Source organism: Eleutherodactylus coqui, chromosome 4, assembly GCF_035609145.1.
Source record: "Eleutherodactylus coqui strain aEleCoq1 chromosome 4, aEleCoq1.hap1, whole genome shotgun sequence".
In the NCBI taxonomy this organism is placed as follows: domain Eukaryota; kingdom Metazoa; phylum Chordata; class Amphibia; order Anura; family Eleutherodactylidae; genus Eleutherodactylus; species Eleutherodactylus coqui.
In genome coordinates, this window is record NC_089840.1 from 280,918,721 (window position 1) to 280,935,011 (window position 16,291).

Genomic DNA, 16,291 nt, shown 5'->3' on the forward strand with positions numbered 1-16,291 from the left:
GACCTACTGACTGCAATCCCTGCTAGCCATCATAAACCGCTCCTGCAGTCACACCGTTTCTGCCGTCACACGGCTAAATGTCTGACCATTGTCTATGTGTATAGCATCGCTCACTCTCCACCTCGCCATACTGTGCACATCTCCAGCCCCTTTACCCTCTGTATCACCCCATTACTTGTAGTATGTAAGCTCGTTGGAGCAGGACCCTCACCCCTATTGTTTCCATCAACTGATTACTATATGTAACCGTGGTTCTGTAATGTTTGTATTTTGTCTTTCTGTATTCCCCCCTGTCTATGTAAGCGCTGCGGAATATGTTGGCGCTATACAAATAAAGATTATTATTATTATTATTATTATTATATTTAACCCCTTCCCGACAATTCACCCCTCGCACGCCGGCAGCCCATTGCTTTCAATGGAGCGGCTGTATTGCCGCTCCATTGAATTCAATGGGCAAACATCGTTCTTCTCTGCCACAGCTGTTACAGCTGTGGCAGAGAAGAATGATTTGTCTTCTATATGTTCTCAATGGGGTCGGCGCTGCTGCCGCCGGCCCCATTGAGCGCATATACAGAAGAGAACAGGAATCGCAGATCGCAGATAGGTGCGATCTGCGATTTTTTGTTCTATAATTTATCGGACGAGCGCATAAAAAGCGCTCATGTGTCCGATACCATTGCAAAGCAATGGTTTTAAAAAATCGCCGGACGCATGCGCATGCGCAAATTGCGGCTAAAAACGCCCGTCTGACTAAGGCCTTATGCTGCGGATTTTGAACTCCTGAAGAACAAAGGATAAAATCTAGAGATGAGCGAACGTACTCGTCCGAGCTTGATACACATTTCTTTACAAATATTTTTGCTCAACCCTTTAAATTAAACATTACAATCTGCACTTGAATTCTGTTGTAGAGGTTTCATTTCAAATCCAATGCGGTGGCATGCAGAGCCCAACTCGCGAAAATTGTGTTACTGTCCAAATATTTCTGGCCCTAACTGTATCTCTCATCTAGCTACCTACCTATCTATCTCTCATCTATCTACCTACCTCATCTATCTACCTACCTCTGTCATTTATCTATCTACCTACCTCTCTCATCTATCTCTCCATCTACCTACCTATCTCTCTTGTTAGCGCAATTTTCACTATTTGATATACTGTGGGTGCCATATTAGATAGGAATAATGTACAGGCCTGGAGACCCTTTTAAAAGAGCACACGTCTAAATCATGTGTGCCAAGGTTCTCCTTTTATTTAGGCGGGTAAAAGTTTATATAAGGTTTTAAATCAGGAAGTTAGGTAATTTAGGATACAGTTACATGCTTTTGTGTGCTGGTAGGTCATTCTCATAGGGAGGTATTTGTGAGGTAGCTGTGAGATCATTTACCCAGGAGGAGCTTCCCCTGAGCATGCTCTATTCATTCTTGACTTGTTGTCTGAAGGAAATACTTCCCGTGTTTCTCTCCAACCAGCCATTTCCTGTCCCTTTACATAAAGGCATTCCTAGATCGGTTTTCAACTGGTTAAAAACCGGTTTGACCAGCTTTTGGACACAAAGCACTGCTCCTTCAATTCTCGTGGAGGAGGGGGGGGGGGTCGATGTTCCCTTCCCCCAGAGGATTAGATTAGAGACACAATATAGCATCTTCACAGCTTATAAAAATACAAAAAATACAGATAAGATGGTGAACCTCTCAGCCATCTACCACACTCTCATCTACCTACCTCTCTCATCTATCTATCTACCTTATCTGTCCATCACTGCTATATAGTTATGCATCTCCCTGTATAGACTGTATATAATTGCACATTTTGCACACAATTAAAAAATGCATCAAAAACACCTGCAGTTTCTTATAGTGTATGCGGCATCTTAAAAACGTATGTGGTCTTTGAATACCGCATGCAGTTTTTTTAAAATGTATTCTTTTATTTTATTTCAAAAGTATAACAAAAAACATGAACACACCCTAAGGCCGCTCTCACACATGCGTTCAGAAAACGCAGTTCTAAATTGTGGCATTTTTACTGCAATTTCCAGCGGAGTTTTTGAACGCATGGTACAACATTTGACAGCGCTTCTAAATGCACCCCACCATTGTGATGCGTGAGGAGGTACGTTAAAAAACACAAAAATAGAACAGACAGCTCTCGAAAATCACGGCATTAGGAACACTGCATTCAAGCTCAGGTCTGAGTAACCCCATTAAGGTCAATGGGAGCATTGTACGGTGGTTAGCATGACGCTCGGGGCGCCATGGTAATAGCGGTAAAGAGCGGTGTGAGAGAGTGGCCTAAGGGGCTACAAACAAGTTTTCCTGTAGTGCAGGATTTAGGCATGGGTACAGGGGGTGGGGGAGGCCCTGAGCTGAACTTTTGCACCCGGGCCCCTGAGCCTTTAGGTACCCCCCTGCTCTCACCTCTCCTGTAAGCTGAAAGAGTATCTCTAGGGTGAGGGTGAATATACTCTCCGCCATCTTGTCCCGGTTCCTCTCCATCCTTGTCGGGTCAATCAGGATAATTATCTGATATAGAAGATAACAGCCGAGGATCCTGAAAGGGAAGAAGACGAGACAATGTAACATCATACAAAATCCGCTATAATAATACAATTACCGGGCATTCCCCCCTCTTCCATTCCGCACCCCCGCTGAGCCCCAACACAGCCCCCTCCACACCCCACTGCTCGGCCCCCACTGCTGACCCCCAGTTCATTAGCACCATTATCAGCCATCTTCTGTCTTCCTGACTGACAGGACTGCCACACAGCGCCACGCTGTTCACAGCATTACCTGACTTGTCCCACAAACCCCAGACATGCTGGGTGCAAGGATGGAGAGGGGGCGGAGTCAGGTGATGCTAGGAACAAAGCCACTCTGGGTGATACATAGGTGGCACTATAACTAAGTGGGGCAACAAAGGCAGCATTACAGCTTAGTGAAGGCACAAAGGGACATCTTAATTAAAGGGAAAGAGACATTACTAATTTGTCAGACCACAGAAGATGCATTAGTACTATGGGGGAGTTACTGAGAGGTTAATTGGGGCAGTGTCAGGATGGACAGAGTGTGCAGGGACAAGTCATAGCTGGAAGAAGTCTTCATGGTGGTCTGGGCCCAGAGAAAGAAAATAAATGGATGACCACAATCAGAGGACACATCACCTGTGATCACTGAAGGTAACTGCACTGTAATCACTAAAACTGGAGGTAACTGCACTGTAATCACTAAAACTGGAGGTAACTGCACTGTAATCACTAATACTGGAGGTAACTGCACTGTAATCACTAAAACTGGAGGTAACTGCACTGTAATCACTAATACTGGAGGTAACTGCACTGTAATCACTAATACTGGAGGTAACTGCACTGTAATCACTATCTCTGTGTACAGCTGGTATGTTTTCTCCTCATATCTACATTTCTCCTCATATCTACATTATTTAATCACATTGCAGTGAGGCTACATTCACACGAGGAGCTTTAGAAGAGGTTTTGGAGAGTCTGTGAAGAGCAGCATTTAAAAAACAAAAACACCCCAAAAAAGTTTAAAAAAACAAAGCAGGGGTGGCGTGGCAAGCTAATGGAGGAGTAGGACACATCTCTGCTCGGCTCCAGCACCCGGCCCTAGTTATCCTTAATGCGGATGACCCAGACCCGGCTTTTAACGAACATGCCGAGGGAGAAGAAGAGGGGAGCATCACAGACCTCCCTGGACGACCCCAGAAGAAATATAACCGTCTTCCTGAGAAGAACAGCGGGAACGGAGTCCCACACGGCCGCTCCCAAGATGGCGCCCGCAGCACTTCCAGCGCAGCAATCAAGCCCTGAATCAGACCTCGACCAGCAGCGTGGAGCGAGAGCCCAGGGCAGACCTGGAGGCCGCGGTAGTCCGACAGCAGACCCTGGAACTACCAGCCACCACCACAGCGGAATCAGCGAAGAATCGTCCGCGGGAAGAGATACCCCGATACCCGCCGGTGGCCGCACGGAGGGGAGAAGAGGAGGAGCGGCATGGCGGGACGGAGACTTAGCACCCGTGGCAGTGGGAAGCGAATCCCCGGTACTCACCAGCGGCCTCGCGGAGGGAGTGAGAAGAGGAGCGGTGAACCGGTAGATGCACAGCTTCCGAGACGGCGGGGAGTGTACCCCAGGTACTCGCAGCGGCAGTGAAGAGGGGGGGAGGGGAGGAGCGGCGAGCCGGGACAGTGGCACAGCATCCAAGGCAGCAGGAGCGGTGAGTGCAGCTGGCAGGCCTGCTACAGAGGAGTGGGGAGACATAAGCAGCCCAGAGCCGGGGTCCCCTGGGGAACACGTAGCCCCCCCTCACATTACTATGGAGAAACCCTCAGGAGAAGAGGAGCAAAAGCATGCAGCACAGGAGGAAGGAGGCCCACATCAGCCCCCCTTGTCCAAAGTGTCCCTAATGCCAAAGAGGGAGACAGCAACGACCCCTACGAGCAGTAAGCCCTGTGCAGGAGAGAAACCAAATAAGGGACTCCCGCAGCACACAGAGAATGGGGGAGAACCCCCACAACAAGGTTCACCCCAGACCAGTGCCCGCTCCCCACCAACGCACGGCTCCACGTCACTGCTCAGCTCCCCACCTCCGCACAGTTTCTCCGAATTGTACTCCGGGCAGAGAGGCCCTACCATGGGCTCCACAAACAGCCCTTACCCTTACCCCAACAAGCCAGCTACAGTAACGTCTCAGCCGCAGCAAAGTGACCCACTGCCGCTAAAAAAGCACTATTCAGAAGAGGCCCAGACAGACCGACTCCCAGGCCGCAACAAAACCCAAATCGACCCAGGGGTCAAATGACCAGGGGGAACCCAGTAACCGAGAGAGTCAAATATCAACACTTAGACAATCCACCCAGATCCCAACCCCCCCCCCCCCCCACGCCTGTGAAAGATGGAAAGATGAAGACTGGGATTGGAAAAAACGCCTCAAGGCTCTCCCGACCCAGGACCACATTGATGCTCTATTCCAGCAACTGGAAGATGCCCGTAAGGAAGATATGGCTTTCCTGCAACACTAGATCCGACAAATAGGCCAGAGAGTAGAGGCAGTAGAAGAGGCGCAGGAGAAGAACACTGATACCCTAGAAACCCATAATCAGGAACTACACTTACACTCTCAACAGATAATGGAGCTCCAAACCCACCCCTCCTTATCCCCCGCTCTCCCACTTAGGGCTAGCAGCTAGTTGAAGCTGTTATTTTCTGCCAAGCTTAGGCAGACCTTTAGTTCTAGGGGATCTACAGTGGCCCCTTTTCGTTTCCGTTTACATTTATGTTGTATGTTTCGCCCTTCTGTTTTCCCCCCACTTCCTCTTTCCTCATGTGCCCTTCCACAGCAGGTCCCCCCCCCCCTCCAACCCATTCAAGAGAGAAAGAAAGCACACCCCCACCCCCATACTGAATTCTGAATGGCGAATTTAACCTTTTGCTCATTCAATACTAAAGGGCTGAACAGCCCACAGAAAAGAAGACAGCTCCTCTACCATCTCCACAGAAAAAAGGTGATGGTGGCTCTGTTGCAAGAGACCCATTTCAAAATGGGGTGTGTGCCAATCTGTTCCTCCTCGTACTACCCAACTTGGCTACATAGCCCCGACCCCCTCAGAAAGGCGGGAGGAGTCTAGATCGCCCTTCATAGAACCCTCCAGAATCAACAAATCGATTCAGTGATCCACCTGGGAGGAAGGTATATTTTCCTCAAGCTGGAAATACTAGGCTTTGTAATCACCTTTGCCAATATTTATCTCCCAAACCAGAACCAAGTACCTTTTGCAACAAGAGTGCTGAAGGCCCTGACCAACTTCGCAGATGGATCAAGACTAATTCTGGGTGGAGACCTCGACATGGTAATGGACCCTGCCGTGGACTCCTCTTCGTATAAGTCCTTCGTCTCCCGATCAGCAACCAGGACTCTTAAGAAAAAATTAGACACACTACAGCTAGTTGACTTATGGAGAATCCTACATCCAGAGTCTCGGGACTATACTTTTTATTCAGCAGCTCACAACTCCTACAGCAGGACTGATTATCTCCTGATCTCACATAGTCTTCTCGATAGTGCCCCGTCCTGCTCACACGGAGACCTATCATGGTCGGACCATTCCCCAGTCTTTGGAGGTCTTGCGGGCTGGGGATCTACCCCAAGATGGCCTATACGGAGCCCCCTGGATTTTGCCCAAATGGATTAAGTCTATACCCAACATCTCCCCCTTTGGCCTACAACTATTTAAGACATGGCCGAGTTTAGCCCCCCAATATAGACTGGTCACAATCCCAGGCCCCCTAACCCCGCTCATAGCAAATTCCCTATTTGAAGCTACTATAAGCCAGAAGGGACTGCTGTCTATCCCAGCGGAGCGAACCCCCAGACTGAAGGACGTAGTGATGCAGACGGGCCTGCAACCCATGACCGAGATCTTAGACCAGTCCCCACCTCAGCCAGGGTCCTGGCTTCAATACCTGCAGCTGAGAGGCTTTGTGAGTACGCTGATTCCAAAAGAAAACCTGACGGCGCCCCTGATGGAGTTTGAGCAACTCTGCATATCAAGCCTAAGCCAGAGGCACATGATCTCCACGTTATATAAGATGTTGCTGGATCGGGAGACGAAGGAGGAGACCCCGAACTACAGGGAGGCCTGGGAACGGGAATTAGGGGAAAGCATCACGGAGGAGGACTGGTGTAACATTTGGGCCCTAACCCACAAGCTATCCACAGCTGGAAAAATACAAGACTCTGGTAGGACTGTCGACCAGTGGCTGACCTATGGGACGAGGTGACAATTATATAACTATATAACCACATCAACCACTCAAGAGTGATAATGACACCGAAACTAGCCCTGCTCTCACTGTTCCCGGGCAGCAAGAGAGAGCCGCTAAATTAAGTCTCCTAAAAAATTTCATATTACCAGTGAGAAGACTCATCCCAAGGTTCTGGCGCTCTCCAACCGTTCCAACTAGGGGCATGTGGGTTGAAGAACTCCACAACCCTTATGAGATTTGACGAACTGGGAGCCGAAGACCCAAAATCTTGGGAAGCATACTACAAGACATGGCAGTAATGGGTAGCGTTCAGAGGGTCGGACGACCTTAAACGATGGTTAGATCAAGGCTTACTTGACTAAACCACCACCCGGACCGGCGTTCACAGGACTCTCCACCCAGAGTCATTCCTCTGCATTTATTTCTCCTTCCAACCCCCACTCCCACCCCCCCCCTTTCCATCCTCATCTATTTCCCTTCCCCCTCCCCTTCTGTCCATGTGTGTGTTTTAGATAAGATAAGTTTACATGAATGGAAAGGTGGTACTGCTCCTACAATCTTAACCCCTTAGTGATGGCCCCATCGGGAAACTACCTCCTGTCTGAGTGGGCTTTAATCCTAGAGGACGTAGTATTATGCGTCCTCTTAGGATTAATGCCCCTCAGGCTCTGGAAGTGACAGCTCCATGCTGTCGGTGCCCGCAGTTAGCCAACAGCATTGAGCTGTCATCCCGGGCAGCGGGCAGTCCCCCCCGGCATCGCGATTGGCGCTATCCAATGGATAGTGCCGATCGCAATAAAGTTTTTAAAAAAGTGAAAAAGTTAGATATTCAGCTGCCCTGATGGATCAGATCCATCAGGGCAACTGAAAATACTCACCCGGCTTGTCCGCGATATCCCACGGTCAATGGGTCCTCCGGGCCCCGGCGCCGCTCTTCTGTGCATGCGCGCCAGACGTATGACGTTACACGCATGCGCAGAAGGCCGGGAGCCCCGGCAGATTCAAAATCTCCTGGCTCCCGGCTCCTGAAGGTAGCCGGAAACCAGGAGATGTCCCCGGGATAGCGGCGATCGCGGAAAAGTTTTAAAAATTTTTTTAAAAAGTGTCAGTTTCACCTCCCCTCATGGATCGGATCCATGAGGGGAGGTGAACATCCTCACCTCAGGTCCTCCAGCGATGTCCTGATCTCCCGGGACCCGAGGTCCCCTTCTGAGCATGCGCACCCAATGTAAATCATTGGGCACGTGCACAGAGGGGCACGAGCCCCGGGAAATTTAAAATCCCTCTGCTCCTGGCTGCCATGTGTACCCCGGAGCAGAGGGATGTCACCAAGGACATGATCACTGTTATCCAATGGATAACAGTGATCCTCTAAAGTAAAAAAAAAATTAAAAAGTAAAAAAATGTTAAAAATGCTTACGTTTTCATCTCCCCTCATGGATCATATCTGTGAGGGAGGATGAAATGACATACCTAAGGCTCCCGGAATTTATCAGCGGACCTTACCCCAGCTTCTGCGCACGCGCCCGTCGCCAAAATGACAGACGCATGCACAAATGCCGTGGATTGCCAGGGGAATTTAAAAATCTCCCTGCTCCTGGCTACAAAACTTAGCCGAGAGCCCAGAGATTTCACGGAGAGCCGCAGTGAGCGGTTCTTGATCACGTGTTCGCCGTTATCCAATGCATAATGGCAACCACGTCAAAGTAAAAAAAAAGGTGAAGCTTCATCTCCCCTCACCGATGCGATCGGTGAGAGGAAATGAAGCTTTTTACCGGAGGCCTCCGTATTTAAACCCCGATGTGAACTTCCTCCGTGAACTTTCCTGGATTCTGCACATGCGACCACCAGCAAAAGACCGGACACATGCGCACGAGTCGGGGGGCCCAGGAATTTTAAAATCTCCTTACTCCCAGCGATCAATGGTCGCCGAGAGACTAGAGCAGTGACTTTGTTGAGCGGTCGCCGGTCACGTGATAAAAAGGTAGCGATCTACCTAAGGCCGGTCTCACATGACTGGATAGGAATTACAGATTCCGCATGCGTCTGATCCGCGGTAATACACAGATCAATCGCATTGGATTACACAATTCCGCTCACATTAGTGGGTCGGAATTACGTAATCCACTCGTAAAAAAGAGAACGCAGCAAGTTCCAGGAGCAGCTTGTTGAGCGCCCTCTGTGTGAGACCACCGCACCTCATCAAGCTTACGAAGACTCACAGAGCGCCACTTTTTACACCCCATACCTGCCACTGAGGTCACGAAATACCCCCCCAAAAAGCATGAGAGGAGGGGGCATACCCGGTTTTATTGCCCCATGTACCCATCCCGACCAGCCTCCGTAATTACCCCTGTCTTCGGAAATACCACATAGTTCACATTATTACTTTTATCTAAGGTTTGGATAAACCTCTGCGCCCCAAAGAGGCGGTGGGGGTAGTTAATTAACAACAAAAACTGCCCGTGGAATGACCAAAAAGCCAGGTCCGAGCCCCCCAGGTCTGGGACGCGCTTTCCGACGGCGGAGTGTCTCCTCCCGGATTGCACCCCCAGCCCGCCACATATCAACAACAGTTACTTTATGCAATCAGCCAAAGGAAAAAGCCCACCAATAGATGTGGTATACGTAATATCAATACTGGCAGCATAACGAGCATTAAAGAGGAGTGAAGCAGCAGAGTTCCTCAAACCTGGACCGGTCAGTCACGTGGAGAATCGGGTGGGGACCAAGCAGCACCTCTAGCCTCCCGGCGGCAACGTCTTCTTCTGAGCCCTCTGCGTGGCATCTGGGTGGGGGGTCATTGGTGGGTGGGATAGGTAAGGTGGGCCAGTCAGTGATGTCGACCACAGGTATACCCAGCGCATAACAAAAGTCTGAAGCCTCACCAGGATGTCGCAGCTCCCTCAGGGTCCCTTCGTGGCGGACCTGTAGGCGAAAAGGGAATCCCCAACTGTAGGCCATGTTCCGTCGGCGGAGTTCTTCTAGCAACGGGCGAAGAGCTCTCCTCTTGGCCAAGGTGAGTCTGGAAAGGTCCGGTAAGATCTGCAGCTGAGATCCTTTGTACTGTATTGCTCGCAATTCTCGGGCTCCCCTCATGATGGCTTCTTTCAGCTGGAACCGATGGACCCTGCAGATAACATCGCGTGGGCGCTCAGGGTCTCTGGAGCGAGGGCCAAGGGCCCTATGGCATCTATCAAGTTCCAAGGGAGCATCTGGCGCGGCCCCCTGCAGGTCGTTGAAGATATGTCGCACAGTTTCTTCTAGCTGGGAGGATTCAATATCCTCAGTCAGACCACTGACGCGGACATTGTTCCTGCGCCCCCTGTTTTCCACGTTGTTAATGGAGTCCATTAGGTACCGTAACTGGCGGGACACCGTGGCCAGGGCGGTTTCATGGCGGTCGACTTTATCAGCGAGGGACGAGACAGCACCTTCAGTCGCCACGGTCCTTTCCCCAAGGAGGTGAACATCCTGGCGGACGGAGCACATTTCAGTCTTATAGGCAGATTCTAGGCGTGAGATGTATGCCTCCATATCCTCTCTGGTAGGGATAGATTGCAGCTGCGCCCGTAGCTCTTGGAACTCTGACATTGTGCAATTTTGACCCTCATGCTGGGATGTTGGGGGGGGGGGGGGGAGTCTGCTGTTCTGTTTGGTGGCTGTGTCTCTCTTTGCCGTAGCTCCGGTCCCTGATCGCCCAGCTTAGCGGCTTCTGTGTGCGAGGTGGCTCCGCGTGGGGACTGCCTCTCCCACGGTTGTTTTGGGGTGCCTGGAGCTGCTTCCAGAGAGGTTGAGACATGCCCCCGGTTTGGTCGGGCTGCCTGTGTGAGAGCTTCCGGGGTATCTTCGGGCGCGCCTTGCGAGGCTTGGGGCATTGGGGGTGTCAGTCCTATTGGGCTGGATGCTGCTGCGCTTCTGGCCAGAGCTGATGGGGCGGTGCTCTATGGCCAGGGTGGACCCCTCTGTAGGGTGTCAGTGGGGGGGGGGGTTCCCTCACAAGCCCCCATATGCACCTCTGGGCTCCTCTGCCTGGGGGGCACCTGGGCCCACTCTGCAAGACCCTTTGGTGTGACTGTAGCCTGCCTCGTGGGGTTAACTGTAAAGGTGCCTGGAGCACCTGCAGTGATGTCTGTCTGCTGGCTGCCCTCCCCACTGCCCCTAGTGTCCTCCATGGCTGCGGCGGCTGAGGGATGAGGGAGGCTCTGAGCTGCAGCCCATTGCTCCATGCTGTTTTTCAGCGGGGACCCCTCTTCACCGCTGCTACTATCAGACCGCTGCCTGCTGCAGGAGGGAACAACCAGCTCCTCACAGTCTCCTGCAGCTCCGAAGGTGAGCGGTTGGGGGGGGCTGTCTTGCTCCATTGTACCTTTTGCCGGTCTTGTCGGCTCCTGTCTTCTGCCGGTGCCATCTTTCTCCTCCTTACCGGCAGGGCAGGGCTGCTGTGTATTGCGGGGGGGAGTCCTGGGCTTCCTGGTGTCCTCCGGTCTAATAGCGGTGAGCAGCTGAGGGGAGCCGCGCTCTGTCACCTTCTGCTCTGCCGCGGGGGTGTCTGTCGGCTTCTTCTGCCTGCTGCCGGCGCCATTTTCCTCCTCTCCTCGGTCGGGGTGCAGCCGCTGCCCGTGGAGGAGGAAGTTATCGATCCCCAGGCTGTTAGGAGCTCCCGATCAGGCTCCCAGGTGCCGCTGCGTGCGGCTCTTCTTATTGCTGCCCATGGTGGGCTTTTTTGGCTGAAGGTGGCTTTGTGTGGCCGTCTAAAGGCACTCCAGGTTTGGGAGCTCACTTAAAAGCGTGCTCAATCCGCCATAGCCAGGTCACGCCCCCGCGATCCTGTATTTAAACTAATAATCATGTTTCTGCCCAGTTTACCCTAGGTAAGGGTGCAGGGCAGGGATGCCCTTTGTCTGCCACCTTGTTTGCCCTTACTGTAGAGCCTCTTGTGATCTAGGTTTGAACATTGCTGACAGTAAAGGGGTTTAAATTGAGCGATTACAAAGAGCACATTGTGCTTTATGTGGATGACACTCTCCTCTTTCTCCAGGACCTGGAATCTTCTCTTGACTCAGAAATGGGTGGCTGCTATCCCCGATCTGCTATTGGGGGAAGATGAGGACATACTAAAGGGCTCTGGTTCTCCTTTGATTAGCGCTAGGGACAGGCTCATCCAGGCCAAGTTCCTGCACCACATATACTATACACCTTCCAGGCTGCGCATTATGGGTCTGCTCCCTTCGGCAATATGTCTGGTTTCTGATGGGACCATCATGTATGTGTTTTGGCAGTGTGCTGTCCTGAAAGACTTTTGGTGGGACAATAACTTATTTTTTCCATTGAGATAGTTGTGTGAGGGCTCATTTCTTTGCGGTATGTTTTGTAGTTTCTATTGGTATCATTTTAAAGTGTGTGTGACTTTTTCAACGCTTTTTATTACATTTTTCTTGGAGACGCCATGACCAAAAATGTGCAATTATGCCATTGTTTTTTTTCTGATGACATTCACCATACGGCATAAATAAGGTGTTACTTTTATAGATTGGATTTTTATGGATGCAGCGATACCAAATCTGCTTTTATTTATATTATCATTATTAACAATGGGAAAATAATTCATTTTTTTTAACTTTTAATTCCTCTATTTTTTCCAATAATTTAAAAAAAAAACAACAACTTATTATTCTTTTTTTTAGTCCCCATAGGGACGTTTGATTTTTCATACATACCCCATTTTGACAGGCAATCTATGAAGACATGCCACAGTCATGCCTCTATAAGCATTTCTTCATGGCAGCCCTGGGGCTTTCAGAAAGCCTCCAGCTACTGAGACAACTGATTGGAACCCTGTGAACAACAATCAGGGCATTTAGAGGTTAACAGCTGCAATTAGCATTAGAGCTGATCGTAGCTGTTGCAGGCGGGTGTATGCTACAGCGTTTCTCAGAAAATAAGACACTGTCTTATATAAATTATTGCCTAAAAAGAGGCAAAGTGTCTTATTTTCGGGGGTGGGTCTTATAATACTTACCTAACAGCCAGCGTTCGGATTCTTCGCTCTGGTCTCCGGCACTGCTGCAGGCTTCCGTGTCCTCCTGCATGCCGACAGAGTAGTCCTTCCTTGTAGCAGGGCTTGAGTACCCCATCTCCAGCAAGCTAATGCTCTGATTGGTTAATCGAGCGCCGCGTCATGAGTCCCCCACGCACCTGTACCTTTAAAAAGGGACCGTTCTTGGTGGTCCCATGATACAGCACTTTAATATTATACAAAATAATATAATTTTGTATTTATAGATATGCTGTCCCCACCAATGGCTTCTTGGTGAGGAGTGCAAGTGGAGGACATTTGGGGTGGGAGCAAATCCCGCTAACAATACTGTAGCATAGAAATATAATAATTGAATGATAATCTTTATTTATATAGCGCCAATATATTCTGCAGCGCTGACAAGACAGGGGAAATAAAAACAAGACCACGGTTACCAAGGGTCCTGCTCCAACAAGCTTACATACTACAAATAATGGGGTGATTCAAAAGGTAACGGGGCTGGAGATGTGCACGGTATGGTGAGATGGAGAGCGATGGATGCTATACACATAGACAATAATCAAATTGGGCCGTATAGTGGCTAAACCGGTATGACTGAAGGTGGCGGTTGATTACAGCTAGCAGGAATTGCAGTCGGTAGGACAGGGAGCATGTTATCAGGCAGAGTACAGAGGGCTTTGGTTTAGGGTATACAGTATACTTCCCTGAAGAGGTGCGTTTTTAGAGCACGCCTGAAGTTTAGTGAGTCAGTGATTGCCCGGATAGTTGGGGGTAGCACGTTCCAGAGGACTGGTGCTGCTCTGGACAAGTCTTGGAGGCGGGAATGAGAGGTTCAAATTTATTATTTTTTTTGTTAATTCACTTTTTATTGAAGAAGTTTTCAGAATACAAGGTATACATGAGATTGAACGTGCACTTTGCAAAATTATAGCTTGACATTACAAGAATCAGATATATTGTTTATGAAATTGTCAGCCAGCTCAGACAAAGGTTTTATTTATATCCTAAAGCCAGTACCAGCAGGTCCCTCCCGCCCAGGTTTGTTTGCTTAAAGGCTTTATTTGCCGGGCCGGAGTGAGCCGCTGCCTACCTTCCACAAGCGCACTCATGCATCAGGAAATCTGTAATAACTTTACCTAATGTTAATCGAATATTAACCAGGGGAGTGGGGAAGGGTAAAGGATGAGGAGAGAAAGGATGGGAGGGGGGGGTGGCGCTATTATCCACGGGGTGGAGTCAGAGTTTCCGACCCACCCTGTTTGTGTTGTTAACTTCTGCCTGCGTTCCGTATGGTCTGTTGCTCCTGAGACCGGTTACCTTGCCTCTCTGTTCGTGTCCCTGCTTGCGAGTCGTCGCGCCCTCCGTTTGTAGGATGCCAAAATTATTAGCGGAATCTGAACCAGACCAGAAAAGTCTGTATAGATTGCCGCGTCTCCGCCGGGGGATAATAGAGAGGCAGCTTTCCGAGGGCGCGGCCGATCCGCTGTCTTATGAGCTAAGTTCTTACTTTAGCCTCAGGGCCATTATTTCGTATAGGGTTGCGATATGGTTTTGTCTAATGGCTAATGGCTAAGAGGAGTGGTCAACCTTCTAGTCTGTGTTTCATGCTCCTCATTCTCTGAGGGTTATATGGGTATAGTATATTCATGTATGATTTGGCTTAATTACGTTCCGGTAGGGGGAACACTAAAATCTCAGAGCCTAATCACTTGTTGTGGTGTTGGATTGGTAGTTTACCCAAGGCGACCATATGTTGAGGAAGGACGTGTATGTTGAGTTTGTCCAACTCAGAATCTCCTCAAACTGATGTATCTGAGCCATCTTTTCTTTCCACATTTTTTTGGAGGGAGATGTTGTACTTCTCCAATATAGGGGGATCAGTGCTTTTGCTGCTGCTAACATGAAAGAGATGAGTTTGTCTTTTTGAGGGTTAAATGTCTTATTTGGTTTGCTCAGAATTATCACGTCCGGGGATAGCTTGAAGGCTTTCTTGAGAATTATTGTAATTTCCTTTTCAATTTCTGTCCAGAAGGGCTTTATTATCTTGCAACTCCACCATGTGTGAAGGTATGAGCCTACATTCTCTTGGCAGCGCCAACACTTGTTTGAGTCAGAGAGTTTATAGGTGAAAAGCCACTCGGGGGTCTTATACCATCTGGACAGAGGTTTATAGTGGTTTTCTTGGAGGCGTACGCATGGTGAGATACCGTAGGCGGATTTAAATATTGTTTTAAGTTCAGCATCTGAAATTTTTATTTCTACTTCCTTCTCCCAGGACGTGATAAAGGTCGGTCTAATCAAATTGTTGGTTGATATAAAGTTTTTGGTTATGTGGGATATTCTCCTAGATTCTGTATTTTATTTATTAATCTTTCGAATTCTGTTGTCGGACTTGTTGAGAGATGTTCTCTTTTAAAATTTGAGATTACATTTGAGATGTGCGCGATGTGTAGCTCTTGCAGCTTCTTTTGTGTGCATAGGGTGTTTATTATAGAAGTGGGTTCTTTGTGCGTGATTGTTTGTAAGTCATGGATTGAAAATCTTTCAAAGGTATTCCAGAGGTTCTCTGGAATCCATGGCTTAGGATTCTTGATGACATGAGGGAGTAAGTTTAGGGGTGTACAGGGGGATGGTGGAGGTGCTAGTGAGAGGTTCAAATTTGAGGGGCACTTAATCTGATTTTGTTAGCAGAGCGGCGTGCTCGGGCTGTGTACTGAATTGAGATGAGGGGCAATGTAGGGTGGCGCGATGCTGTTGAGGGCTTTGTGGATGAGGGTGCTGAGTTTAAATTATATTCTGTATTTGACAGGCAGCCAGTGCAGTGACTGGCACAGGGCAGAGGCATCCGAGTAGGATCAGGGCTAGTCTGGGATTGGGAGGTTATTTACAGCCGGATGTCATCAATTTTCTTTTTGAAGTAAGCAGCCAGCTTTTCAGCACTGACATCCATTTCTGGCGTCTGAAATTCTGGGCTGAGAAGGGAGTGCAAAGAGTCAAAGAGTCATTTAGGGTCGTGAGATAGTGAGGAGACGAGAGAGGTGAAGTAGAGTTGCTTGGCATGGTGGAGTGCTAGTTTGTAGGTTCTAAGCATGAATTTGAAACAGAGAAAGTCTGCGGACTTTTGAGACTTTCTCCACAGCCGTTCAGCACACCTAGAGCACGTTTGAGGTGTGAGCCAGGGCTGCCGTGGTCTGCATCAGATAACTTGGGTCACGCGGGGCGCCGCTTCATCCAGGGCATGTTTGAGAGCGGTGTTGTAGTGTGCGGCAGCCAGGTTGGGGCAAGAGAGGAGAGAGATAGGGGACAGAGAGGACTGTAAGCACTCAGCAAAGACCTGGGTTTGAATGGCCTGAAGGTTCCTGTAAGTATGGTAAGTAGGAGGGTCTAGGGAGATACTAGGAAGCTTGACAGAGAAAGAGAGGAGGTTAGATAACTGCTTCTTACATGGATAGCGGACAGAAAAG